Source organism: Sturnira hondurensis, unplaced genomic scaffold, assembly GCF_014824575.4.
Source record: "Sturnira hondurensis isolate 20B ecotype Veracruz unplaced genomic scaffold, ASM1482457v3 Scaffold0024431, whole genome shotgun sequence".
Lineage (NCBI taxonomy): Eukaryota > Metazoa > Chordata > Mammalia > Chiroptera > Phyllostomidae > Sturnira > Sturnira hondurensis.
Window position 1 is genome coordinate 867,841 of NW_028097062.1, and position 12,270 is coordinate 880,110.

Sequence of the window (12,270 nt, forward strand, 5' to 3'; positions counted from 1 at the left end):
AAAATATTAAATATTGAACAAACAAACCTCTAAACAGCCCATGGTTAAAGGAATTTCACAAGGGAAAATGAAAGAAAAATCACTAGGAAAATGGTAAACTATTGCAGCCTGAATGAGAAAACACAACACGTCCAGATGTGCAGGCAGCAGCTCACCCGGTACCGACCTCGGCTTGCGTTTTCCTGCCCCCTGAGGAGCGGTGTGTGAGGGGCAGCCTGAGCCCCTCCGGCCCCCTCACTGGCCTGTGCAGGGATCTGGCTGGAAGGGATGGCTGTAGTATTCTCTTGGTCAGAGCCATCTTCCCGCCGTGGCAAACAGTCTTTATTGAGGTGGAGAAGGTAGCTCCAAGATTCTCACCCAGGAGCTGTGACTGAGGAAAGGGGCAGCTTTGTAAAGAGTGCGTCTGCCCCCCGGCCTGGCGGCCAGGTGACCCTGGCCATCAGGGCGTGCTGTGCTTATGGGTTACAAGACATCCCTGCCACGAGGTTGATTATCTTACTGGCTGTCTGCACTGCAGGAATGAACAGCTTGAGAGCAACCAGCGCAGACCCACGGTGGCGGAGTTCCTGTCCTAAGACTGTGTGTCCCAGACCTTAGGACGACTGCTGGACCTGTGTTCCTTAATTCTGTTGTTGGGAATTAACCTAGAAGCCTACTTTCCCTGGTGTATAATCGGAAAGGCCCTTCTTCCATCCACATTTAGAATGACACTTTCCGTGTTGAGAGGGGCCGAGCGAGAGAGGCCTGGGCCCGGAGAAGCTGTGTGCAGAGATGCATGGACACAGGGAATGCATTTGCCATAACAAACCCTGCAGCTGTTTTAACCAGCAGGGTGCCATCTGCACCGCCCCACCCCTCCCCCAGAGCACAGGGCCCAGTGCTCTGAGCTTAGCTGAGGCTCCGGAGAGAGGTGTGCTGGCTGCGTGGGTCTCCGACCCTGCTTTGTCACCAAAGCAAGTGTCATCACTTCCAAAGACCAAGGAGATTTGTTAAATTTGTACATATTCTGACTCCAAAATGTACCTGAGGCATTTCTGTATCCAACATCTTTCTGAAAAGTGTAATATCCACTTGTGGTAACTCCATGATTTCTGAGTTATAAATCATTTCCTTTCAAGACAAAAGTGAGAAAGTATCCATAGAGATTCATGAAGACAGCCAGCTCATTATCCAGGCCAGAGTGTGGAAACAGAAAACCTGGCGCTCGTGCCGCTTGGTTCTGTTGGCTTCTCCGGCAGGAAGTTCAGGGCCCCGGAAGCAGCTGAGAAGTCCGAGGGTGCAGTTCCATTCGGCCCAAATGCATGTCTGCCTCTGTCGGTGTGTTCTAGTGGGACGGGGCAGCGTTCCAGTAGTGGGCTCTGTCGGGTCTTAAGGTCGTACTTAAGCTTGTTTTTCCTTCTTTGGCTTCCTTTTTTTCTCTTTCTTAGGCTTCAAAGATGACTTTTCTAAGAAAGGGAAGGTCATCTTTCAAAGTCATTCAAAGATGACTTTTAATTTGCTTTCCCTGGGCTGCATCTCTAGTTTCCCCAACATTTCTCAAATGGCCCAGGTGTTCATAGGTTGCTACTTTTGTGGCAGTTTGGTAGAGAAATACCCTGTTAACCATTTCTTCAGTTTTGTTTTTCTTTTTCTGTCCATGAATGAACTGGTGTGTTGTCATTAATCATGGTTTCTCTTCACATTAAGGTTCAGAAATTAATTCTATTTGTTCCCTATGTACTTATTCTATTGCTTTTGTTTAAGACTGTTTTGTAAGTGGTTTTCCAATATGGAATTAAGTTCTTAAGGGTAACTTAACTCAGCTCCCAGTTTCATCTCTGCAGACCACATTGTAATGCCTCATGCACTCGGGGTCTGCATTCACACAGTTCTGCTCCCAGGAATCTTTCTTTGACTGTACAAGAATCAGATGGATTAGGGTTTCACTCCTGCACCTTTTCACTTCCTGGCTCTTTGGCTTTGAAATTTGGTCCAAACGAACTTCAGCTTCTGTAAAATACTGGTAATAATGACAGTTTTGGGAAACTTAGAAAACGGTATGCCTGAAAAGCAGTGATCAGAGTATGAGCACCTGAGTGGGTGGGTGCATGCGCAACACTGATTGTGATGCAGCTGCTAAAACAGACAAGGTAGAGGGTGAAGCAGAAGGAGGGTGCCGAGGAGGAGCCCGGGGGGCGGGGGGGGGGGCCTGCAGTAGTGAGATTATGCCAAAGGGTGTGGTGAGCACGCCTCCGTGTAATTTACGTGGTTCTCGTCTACAGTGCAACTGTACAGCATGATGAGAGTCTCTGCAAGTGTTTTCCTTTCTCCTCTTCAGGAAGGTGCCAATAGATACTGCTCCCCACTTTCTCTCTGGCAGCCAGCCCTTAGTCGTGGCTGACAGCATTAGGTCGCCTCTGCAGCGGCCCTCTGGCACACAGCTTGGCCCTGTGCGTGCCCTCCTGACAGCTCTGATTTGTGAGAGCCCTGTATCCACAGCCCACTGCTGATGGATGTTTCCAGCCCAATTAGATACTGTCAGAGTCAGAGTGAACATTCAAATAGAGTTAGAAGCTGCTGTCTCTGTTTGTAAATTACACATTAAAAATGCACTGACTTTTGTCTACTTAATGTCCTCACTTAAAATTGATAGAAAAGAATAATCGGCACACCAGGAGAGCAAGTGCAGATTAAACACTCAAGTTCATCTTCAGTACAGCTAGTCTTTAAAGTTTAATAGGCAGTTGACATCATGAAGTGACACTGGCTGCTTACTTATGTAAACACATGTATCAACCTGCCCGCTAGAATGTGAAACGCACTCACAGGCGCGCCTCCTACACCGATGCACCTGAGCCCTTTCCACCAGGCCTGCCATTCGTTTTGATTATTTTTTTTCCTATCTTACCACAGTGCTTCTCACACTAGCATCATTACCTTCAAAGTATGCAGAAGCTGGCTGCAATGTGCATTTTCACCATTTGTCCTGGGCCCCGCTGTTGGTGAGCTCAGATCTGGGCTCCATCCCCAGCAGCCTCAGGGGCAGGATCCCCGGCAGGAAGCACCACCCACAGCGGGCGCGGTGCAGCTTTCCTGGAGATTAGGCAGCAGAGCTGCACAATCAAGTTCACTTTTTTGTACTTTCTTGATAAGAGATGCTGCTTTTGATTAAACAGAATTCTTCCAACTTGTGTGCCTTTGTTCAGTTATAATGTGAAGGGAGTCAGAGAAGCTCAGTTGCGTCCTGATTGACAGGCATGCCTTCTGTGCCAGAGTGAAGCCTGAGGGGCTGTGAGCAGGTCCTCTCGCAGGGTCGGTGCGCAGAGCCAAGGCAGCCCAGCCCAGCCCGGGGTCAGGTCTGTGGCTTTGACCAAACAGTCTTGCCCATTTTGGGGCAATAACTTCTGTCTCTATTCCTTTTGTGGTTCTGCTAAAATAGCACTCTCTTGCTCTCTGGCTCTCTCCTATCTACAGGAATATGTCTTTGTGTGAAACATGAGATTTTATATATATATATAAACTTTCCATACAGGAAATTGCATCATCATGTGTTGATTGCTTATGCTAATTGGGAAATTTTGAAGTAAACTATGTTTATTTTAAGTAGAGTAAAGGATTTCAATGACTCCTTTTCAAAGAAAACATGGCCTCAATAATTTTTGCCTCTATATGTTTCCATTCCCAATAGAAAAATAGACAAACAACAAATTAGCTTTTTTCAACAGTAATTTATTGTCTTGCTCAGGAAAAAAAAAAGACATTTCAAGTATGGAGAAGGTCTGTTAAGGCACTTGTTATCACCACTTTTGCAAATTTGTACCCATTGTCTGTCTTTCAAACAAAAATTTTAACTCAGGTAAATTCGTACTTTCCCAAATAAATTTATAAACTTTAAGTAAGTTACTTATAATCACACAGTCTTATTATTTTCATTATGTTACCTTCCAATATTTGTTAATCTACATAAAATTTTAATGAACCTATACATAATATCTTGTATTCTGCATTTATGTATAATATTTTCTTATGTTAACTTAACTTCCATGTGTCTTATAGCAATTAAACTTAATGTAAGCTTAACAAAGTAACATTTCATAGCATTGAACTGCTTTCCTTTTGTTGGGTTATAGTATTATTAATAGAAGTAATAACTACCATTTATTAACTATTTATGCAACAAGTATTATTTTAACAAAGTGGAGTGTGGGGGCGACTTTGCCCTCAAGTCCCCCCATCTGCCATGGATGAAAGTAAACACTACCAAGACATAATCTGCTTAAGGAGGAGAGGTGGCCAATTTCTCAGAGGAAAAAGGCCTGGAGCCCCTTCTTCAATGGCTTTTATTGGGTTCTAATACACAGGAATACAGGCGGCAAGGATCAAACAGTAGATAACATTTCAAAGAAATCTGAGGGCTTAGTCTGAGTCAGTGTCTGTCAGAAAAGGGGGTTTGCAGAAACTTGGGGAGACATACTCATTTCCTGCTCTGATCCTTAACATATGAATGAAAACACTCCTAGCAAAGCAGATTTCACAGGATTTTTAGGAATTCTTTCTTAAGCCAGATCACCTGGGATACAGCTCTAGCAAGGCAAGGAGCTGCACCCCTCCCCATCAGGTTTTCAGGCTTAAGTGGATTAGAGCCAGGAAGTGCTTCTCCCAGACAGAAATGGGGACTCGGGCTATGTCAGAATAGCCAGGGGGCAAGGGTCCTTCACTCCCTCTTTGTTGCAGCCCCCCAAGTCCTTCCATGAATGGCCTCCCAAGTGATCATGTCTGGCTTAGGTTGCCCCTCACTGTGAAGAGTCGTACCCGTCATCAACAGCGACCAGGCTTTGGGGGCAGGGGAGTAAGCTGAGGCAGCGTTTGCTACCAGAGACAAGCTTTTGTCTCCTGTGGCTCACATTCCGGAGGTCACTCACTCATCCTTAGCCATGGGGGTTAGTTCTAATTCCTGAAACCAGGCAGAGCGGTTCCCAACAGTGGAGACCAAGCTTAGTTGTTATGTGGAGATGCCTAGCCTTAAGGTTTCGATATACTTGGATTTCAATTTCTTTCTCTTAAAAAAAAAGAAAACAATAGCTTCCTGAAAGATTGTACCTACCAGAGGCTGGCACTTAGTAGATGCCCAAGAAACGAGGAAGTTTATTATTGGGAACTACCTCTAAACGTGATTTACCCACATGTATAAAATGAAGAGATTTATAGTATCTTGTAATTATTTTCAGGTGGACTTTTAGGATAATTAAGCCATAACTGCCGCCAACAATATGTTGCGTTCCTTTTTGTTCCTATACTGAGTCCTCACCAAATTCACCTTTTCATCATTCTTTTTCTTCTTTATTTTTTCCTTCAACAAATAATAGACCTTGTTGTGTTCCTAGCATTTCGGAAGCCACTGCTGGCAACGGAAGGTGCTCTCTGCTCAGCAAGAGTCGTGGCCGCGGCTGCCACCCCCACTGCCAGGCCAGTGAGCAGGCAGAGAGTGTGTGCGTGTGTTCACGGGTCTGTCTGCCCCACGAGACCAGGTCTGGTCATCCTGATATCATAGCCTGTCAGTCAAGGCATGGCCTCCTGGGAAAACCATAGGTAGATGCTTAATGATATAGCATTAACTGCAATGGATTTGTGCATACAGTGCTGCAGTAGGGTATTTTTGCCTGAGGGATAAGGGATGGTTGCAGAATTTACTTCTGAATTCAAGTTTTTTCAAATGAATACCAACTTACCTGTTAAATAAAGAAGGAACCACAAGTAGCAGATGGGATCTATTCAGAGAAAACAGAAAACACAAGGTCAAGTCTGACAGCAGGGAGACCTGCCTGCCTGGGGCCTGTTGCCCGTCACTGTAACAGTCCTTCTAGGGGAGCTGGGAGAAGGACGGGGGTGAGGTGGCAAAGGAAAGGGGCAGAGATTAAAGAAGATAGGGAGCTGGGCATGTTGTGTGCCTCCCACATGATGGGCAGTGTGCTGGACATTTTACGCATATTTTGTCTGTACAGCTCTCAGAATAACCCTATGTTAGAGGTGATAGGAGTGATAATTTGAATGTGAAGAGCAAGAATATAGTGGAACTGGGGTTCAGACCCAAGTTGTGATCAATCCTCTTCACTTAGGTGCAATTAATAGTTAAATGCAAATTATGCATCTTCTCTTTTATTTGGGCTTAATGAATTTCTCTGAAGACAAATTCTGAGATTTGTCCTGTGTTGTCTCAAACTTCACTGAGAGCACAAAGCAGATGCTGTACAAAACAAATTTTACTTTCAAACATCAGTGTCTTCTCCCGTAAACCGCTGTGCTCTCTGTGGGAGGCCTAGCTGAGTCTTTTTTATGGCCTGTGAGCTTCATTTTGTTTTGCATCATCACTGTTTGTCCATTTTCAATATGGCCGCTGTTTGCCATTAAATGAGGTGGACAGCATGTTTCGTGTGCTCTGGTAAGTTTCCTGCCCGGACCTTTAGCGGGAGGACTGGTTCCCTCAGCTGTCTGTCACTCTAGAGATGGCACATACAGGGAGGGATCACAGTGCCACAGGTGTCCTCCATGAGGACACCACCCTGTCACATTGGGAAAGGACCCTTGCCCTGGAGGAGGTGGGCTCTCTCTACCCATCCTCTCTGGTCTGGACAGTGTGCCAAATTAAGTCCAACCTCCAGTGTGGCTGAGCCCAGCCAGCTGTCCAGTGATCCTTTTGGGAAAAGCCCATCATCCCATCAATGCAGCTGTCAGGTTGCCCTGGTGTTACCAAACAAAAACCAAGGTTCAGCCACCTGTCACCCCAAAAAGCCAACTCGTGATGCAAAAGCAAAGAGGCTTATCCATGTGCTGCACAACCTGGGAGAACTGTGAACTTCCATCTGGAAGACCACCTCTATCCTTCTTCTCAAGTCTGCAGGAGGGACAGGAAGAGGAGGGATTTTTCCTATCCAATTATCTCCAGTTTTGGGTGCCTCAGGGTCCTATTCATCCTCCAAGCTTTCCATTATGCTGGGGCCCCATCCATTCATATCTGCGGGTTTCAGCACATTCAGTATAAGAACCTCTCCCTGCCGCCATCTTGGTCTCAGGGAGACTCCCCTGTACTGCTACTGGCTGTTTCATGGTAACACTGGGGCTTTCCATCCTGTGCAGGGGAATGGATCCCACCCTCTGCTTCTAATCTGCCCCCAAAGCACCTCCTTTCTCTCATACCATCCCCTCCAAACTGAGAACAAACTGGACCAGAAGTCAGCCCACCACTTCTATAAAGGTTCAGATAATGAACATGTTAAACTTTGCGAGTCACACTCTGTCTTTGCAGCATGAGGCAGCCAGATACAACATGGAAACCCGTGGGTATGGCTATATTCCAATGAAACTTTATTTATAGTATCTGACATTTGAATTGCAAATAATTTACATGGTTCTTTTGATTTGTCTCAATGATGTGAGATGTAAAAGCATTCTCAGCTCACAGACTACACAGAAACAGGTGGCAGGGGTCAGGTGCTCACCCCGCCATTGGCAGATGTCATACCGCTTCTTAGGGAATTAGGGTCTGATCATTGGGGTCCCCTGTCTGCCTGTTTCTCCACCACATCTTCATCCAGAAGCAGCTTCTCCTGGTTCCTTCTGGCCATGATCTTCTACCAAGGGTCTTAGCCATGTTGGTTTTCTCCTGTGTGTGTGCAGGCGTTCTGCGTGGGATCTCCCACAGGGAAGTAGTCAGTTCTGTTAGAAAGCTCATACCAGATCCAGAAGAGTGAGGGGGATTTATTCCTGTTTCTCTAGACAGTTGCTTTGTTATTTAACATGTGCTGTTCCTCAGGAACCTCTCCAGTTGAACTAAACTAAACTGACTCCAATTAAACTAAACTCACTGGTTTGTAATTCTTGAGTGAACATGCCTGAACCTCAGGACTTTTTTACATTTTCCTCATGAGATTGTGTGGCAAACAGGAAGATAAGTTTGGTAAGTAAGTGATAGAATGGGCGAAACAAAAGTGTGACGAAACAAAAATATACGCCAGTTCCTCCTTTTGTAATTGGTCTTTATTAGTTAATTTACTCAGCAAAGCTTTAATACTCACATGTGCTGGGTACTGTATTCCCACATGAGATCCACTTTATATTATGTACAAAGCCGAGTAGAATACCCTTCTGTCTTCCAGGGAACACACCGCACTGATGTCTGCTGTCCTGGTGCACCCCAGGACTGCGAGAGCCCAAGTGCACTCACACTGTGGAGGGGGTGTGGAAGCTCAGAGCTGGCCTCGCCCACCAGCTCTGAGCCTCCAGTGTCTTGCAGAAGTGAGGGCCTCCGATACCCTGCATCTTTGTTTCCGAGGCCAAATGAAATTTTGTGCACAGGCGTGTAATCATACTCAGCACACAGGCCCCAAACAATGTTCCGTATCAGAGGATGCTGAGTTTGCTTTCTTGCTCACTGTGTTTCTTTTTCTAAATGATGACCTTCCAGTAATGTTATCTAGTTTACTGTTAAATTTATGGCGTCTTCATCAGCCGTCTGGACTTGCCCCATGGTGCGTCCTGACTGCTCTGCTGCTCACTGCCTGGAGCACAGAGGGGCATCAGGAATTCCCTTCCATTGCATTGTTTGTCAGGCAGCCTTTTCTTCCAGTGCCACAAGTTGGGAGGATGCTGTTGTGCAAATGCTCTGAAGTGGTATTTTGTGACTGACTCTGCCATGTCTGTGTGTCTCTGTAGGTCTGGCCAGTGATGGTGCAGCTTCGCTCTCGGAGGCTCGCCGGACTGTGCACTGGCAGGGCAGTGCCCGTTCTCCCCAGGACGCTCGCCACTGAGGCTCTGCCCTAGTAGGTGCTTTTTACTCAACATCTTGTACTTGGTCACAGAGCGAGATTTTAAGAGTCTTCATTTATGATGAACAACATGCAAAATACATGTGTCTGTGTTGTAACCATGAAATGTGGCCAGATTTAGTCTGAAGAAAAGAACAGGTTAGGATGTATCTATTATTTTTATAAACACACATTCACATACATGTGGAAGAGCAAAAGTACATTTACAGTTGTATGTGAAACACAGATCTTATTCTTACAATGCTATTTATTAATTATAATATTATTTTCCAAGTAAACAGCTGTAACCTACTTTTGCTCACCCTGTGTCTCTACAGGCAGAATTTAGAAGTGTAGAATGTTACCATCCTTTTTTCTAATTTTATTTATTTATTTATCTTTAGAGGGGAAGGGAAGGAGAGAAGGAGAGAAATATCAATGTATAAAGGTTGCCTCTCATACATCCCCTGCTGGGAACTGGCCTGCAACCCAGGCATGTGCCCTGACTGGGAATCGAACCTTGATCATGCGCTCAATCCACTGAGCTACACCAGCCAGGACCCATCCTTTTAACTGAATAAAAAAGTCACTGGAAAGTTTCCTCCAGCTTTTAGTTCACACAAATCTGGCAATGTACACGTGAAATTTTTACTTCGCTTAATGTTCTGAACCAGTTCAATTATCTTACTTTTACCCAACATGGCATCTGATATGCTTCCAACTACAAAATAGCGTATGATGATTGACGCATGGCGTTTATGGCATCATTAAAAAGAAATTATGCCCAGTGTCAGAGACCTTGATTTTCATTTTGGCTCCAGCATTTAACATGTGACTGACCCCTTAAATTTCTAGGCCTTTGTTTTCCCATCTGTGAAATGAGTGGGAGACTCTAGTTTACCTGGTTCATTAGGTTACTTTACAGATCAAATGAGAGGGTACTGTAATAGCTTTACAGTACAGTACAGCTATTACAGTTACCTCAAAACCCCACAAAAGTGGATGGGATTCTCTGGGACTGGCTAATATTACAAGTAGAGAGCTGGTAAAAATTTTGACCATGATTTTATTTTTAAATTCATTAATACAATTCAGCATTTTCCATATGATTCACCTAAGAGATAAGTGATAAAATAATACTTAAGTTTAATTAACGATTCATTAATTTCTTGCATTTGAGACACTATGTTGGCATGAAACATGAATAAACACACGCTTATCGTGCCTGCCAGTCCCCACCAATAAATAGACTTCAGTTTCTGCTTCTGAACTTCAGGATATTTCCTCTCTCATTAGATTTTATTTGTAGATCTTTATAGTTGGAATAAAAAAGATGCACTGAATACTTTTTATGCAAAGTTTAATTTTAGGATACTAAGGAAACAATATAGAAATTCGATCAGATATTAATTTATTTAATTTCTTTGTTAACTGAAATCTCTTAACACCTCATAGGACCATTCCATTTACCTGATGGAATACAGCTACATGTTTAAAATAAAAGACTAAAAATTAAATCTTAACAAATATATTTAGTCATATTGAGAAAGACTTTTCCACTAAAATTAAATTCATTATACAACTAGGCCAATGCAGTAAAATTTGTTTTCACATTCTTTTCCAGACAGAGATATGGTTATCAGTGACTTATTATGTGAATATTGTTTGCATATAAGTGAAACAAAAACCTTAATAACAGGTAACTTGTATTCACTTGCTGATTTGTAACATAACCCTTAAGTATGGAGGAGAGGTTGTCTGGAGTCACACTGGCAGGGGTTGCAAACCAGTGCATCAACCTCCAGCTTTGCCCTGTTGAACAAGTTATTTAACATCGCTGTGACTTAGTGGGCTCATCTAATAATAAAACTTGGTGGATACATGAGTTAATATGGTCGGATGCTTGGGCGCACTGTGTGATGCTCGGTGGGTAACCAGGATTGGTAATTATTATCCACTGGACAAGTTGGGATTGTGCTGACNAATTTGTTTTCACATTCTTTTCCAGACAGAGATATGATTATCAGTGACTTATTATGTGAATATTGTTTGCATATAAGTGAAACAAAAACCTTAATAACAGGTAACTTGTATTCATTTGCTGATTTGTAACATAACCCTTAAGTATGGAGGAGAGGTTGTCTGGAGTCACACTGGCAGGGGCTGCAAACCAGTGCATCAACCTCCAGCTTTGCCCTGTTGAACAAGTTATTTAACATCGCTGTGACTTAGTGGGCTCATCTGTAAAATGGGTCTAATAGTAAAACTTGGTGGATACATGAGTTAATATGGTCGGATGCTTGGGCGCACTGTGTGATGCTCGGTGGGTAACCAGGATTGGTAATTATTATCCACTGGACAAGTTGGGATTGTGCTGACTACTACAGACTTTGGAATTAGAAAGCCCTAGGTTCATATCCTTTATCAGTTCATGGTGGAAACTTTTGAAGTCTCAGTGTCTGAGAAATAAAATAGAAAAAATTAAAATACATTCCATACTGCTCTTTTGAGGGTGGCTCCCCACAGTGTCTGTCAAGACATGGCGGCCATTCCTTCACTGGGAGGAGTTGTGGAGGTGCAGTGGTGAGTTATTATGGAACGTCCTTCTAAAATAGCATAGATGAGAGATTCTCTGATAATGAGAATGTCCTTGTTGTACATTGTATTTAGGGTACTTTTATAAATGTGGTAATTTTGAGCTGTTTTGTTAGATCCAAAATTTAAAAAAAAAAACTAGGTAAATCAAATTACAAAGTGCAAAGATAACTGAAATATGGCATCCTAATTTAAGAAATGAAAATAACATAAAATGTATTTTTGATTATCAAAGAATATTATCAGCTCAGCATTTAACTTGTTCTAAAATTATACCTGTTACCACCTTTAAAGTGACTTTTTTTTTTCTGGAGAGAAAGCAAAAAATGGGAATGTGGATTGTGTCATAAAGTGATGGAGTGAAAGGGCTGGGCCTCCCTTTCAGAATTGTGTAGTCTGAATCAGATTTTCTACTTTTTCTTGTGATGAATAAATGTAGGTATTGTCCTTTGGGCTGTATTTTTCTGGATGCAGTGGTTGAAACGAGTGGTGTTTTTCAAATGAGTCATAATTTGTTCCCAAGGTGGGAAATACTGATAACTTGCGGCCGTAACCTGAGCCAGGAGCAACCACCCGCACTGTGTGTCCCTGGGGCAGTGTGCCAAGTCTCCTTCCCTGCAGTTACTTATAAACCCTCTGAGACAACCAATGCCTCAGGGAGTGTGCAAATTTAATCTGCCTGGTTTCTACTCCCGATTAATCTGCCTGGTTTCTACTCCCGATTATAGTATTAAGCACAGCTTTGCACACTCCCTTTGATTCTTCTTGTGGCTTATTTCTGCAGTAACTTTAGCCTTGATAGACTTTCCTGAAACAGGCAGACATGGAAATGCCGGTTGGGGGACGGGGGGCTTCTGATGGGAAAGGTTTGCAGGTGCTTTCCCAGGCGGTGCAG

At 43.6% G+C, this 12,270-nt stretch overlaps 1 protein-coding gene across 3 annotated transcripts in view; it reads left to right on the forward strand.

Annotated features, from left to right (window-relative positions):
* The window catches only part of CHRM3 (cholinergic receptor muscarinic 3), a 463,556-nt gene that overhangs the window by 135,613 nt on the left and 315,673 nt on the right, over positions 1-12,270 (forward strand). For 2 of the 3 annotated variants that reach the window (XM_037038558.1, XM_037038561.1), the window contains exon 2: positions 8,689-8,795. The exons of the other annotated variant lie outside the window; for it this stretch is intronic. The gene's annotated coding sequence lies outside the window, so the exon portion shown is untranslated. The remainder of the gene's footprint in view (positions 1-8,688; positions 8,796-12,270) is intronic. 3 annotated transcript variants of the gene reach the window in all.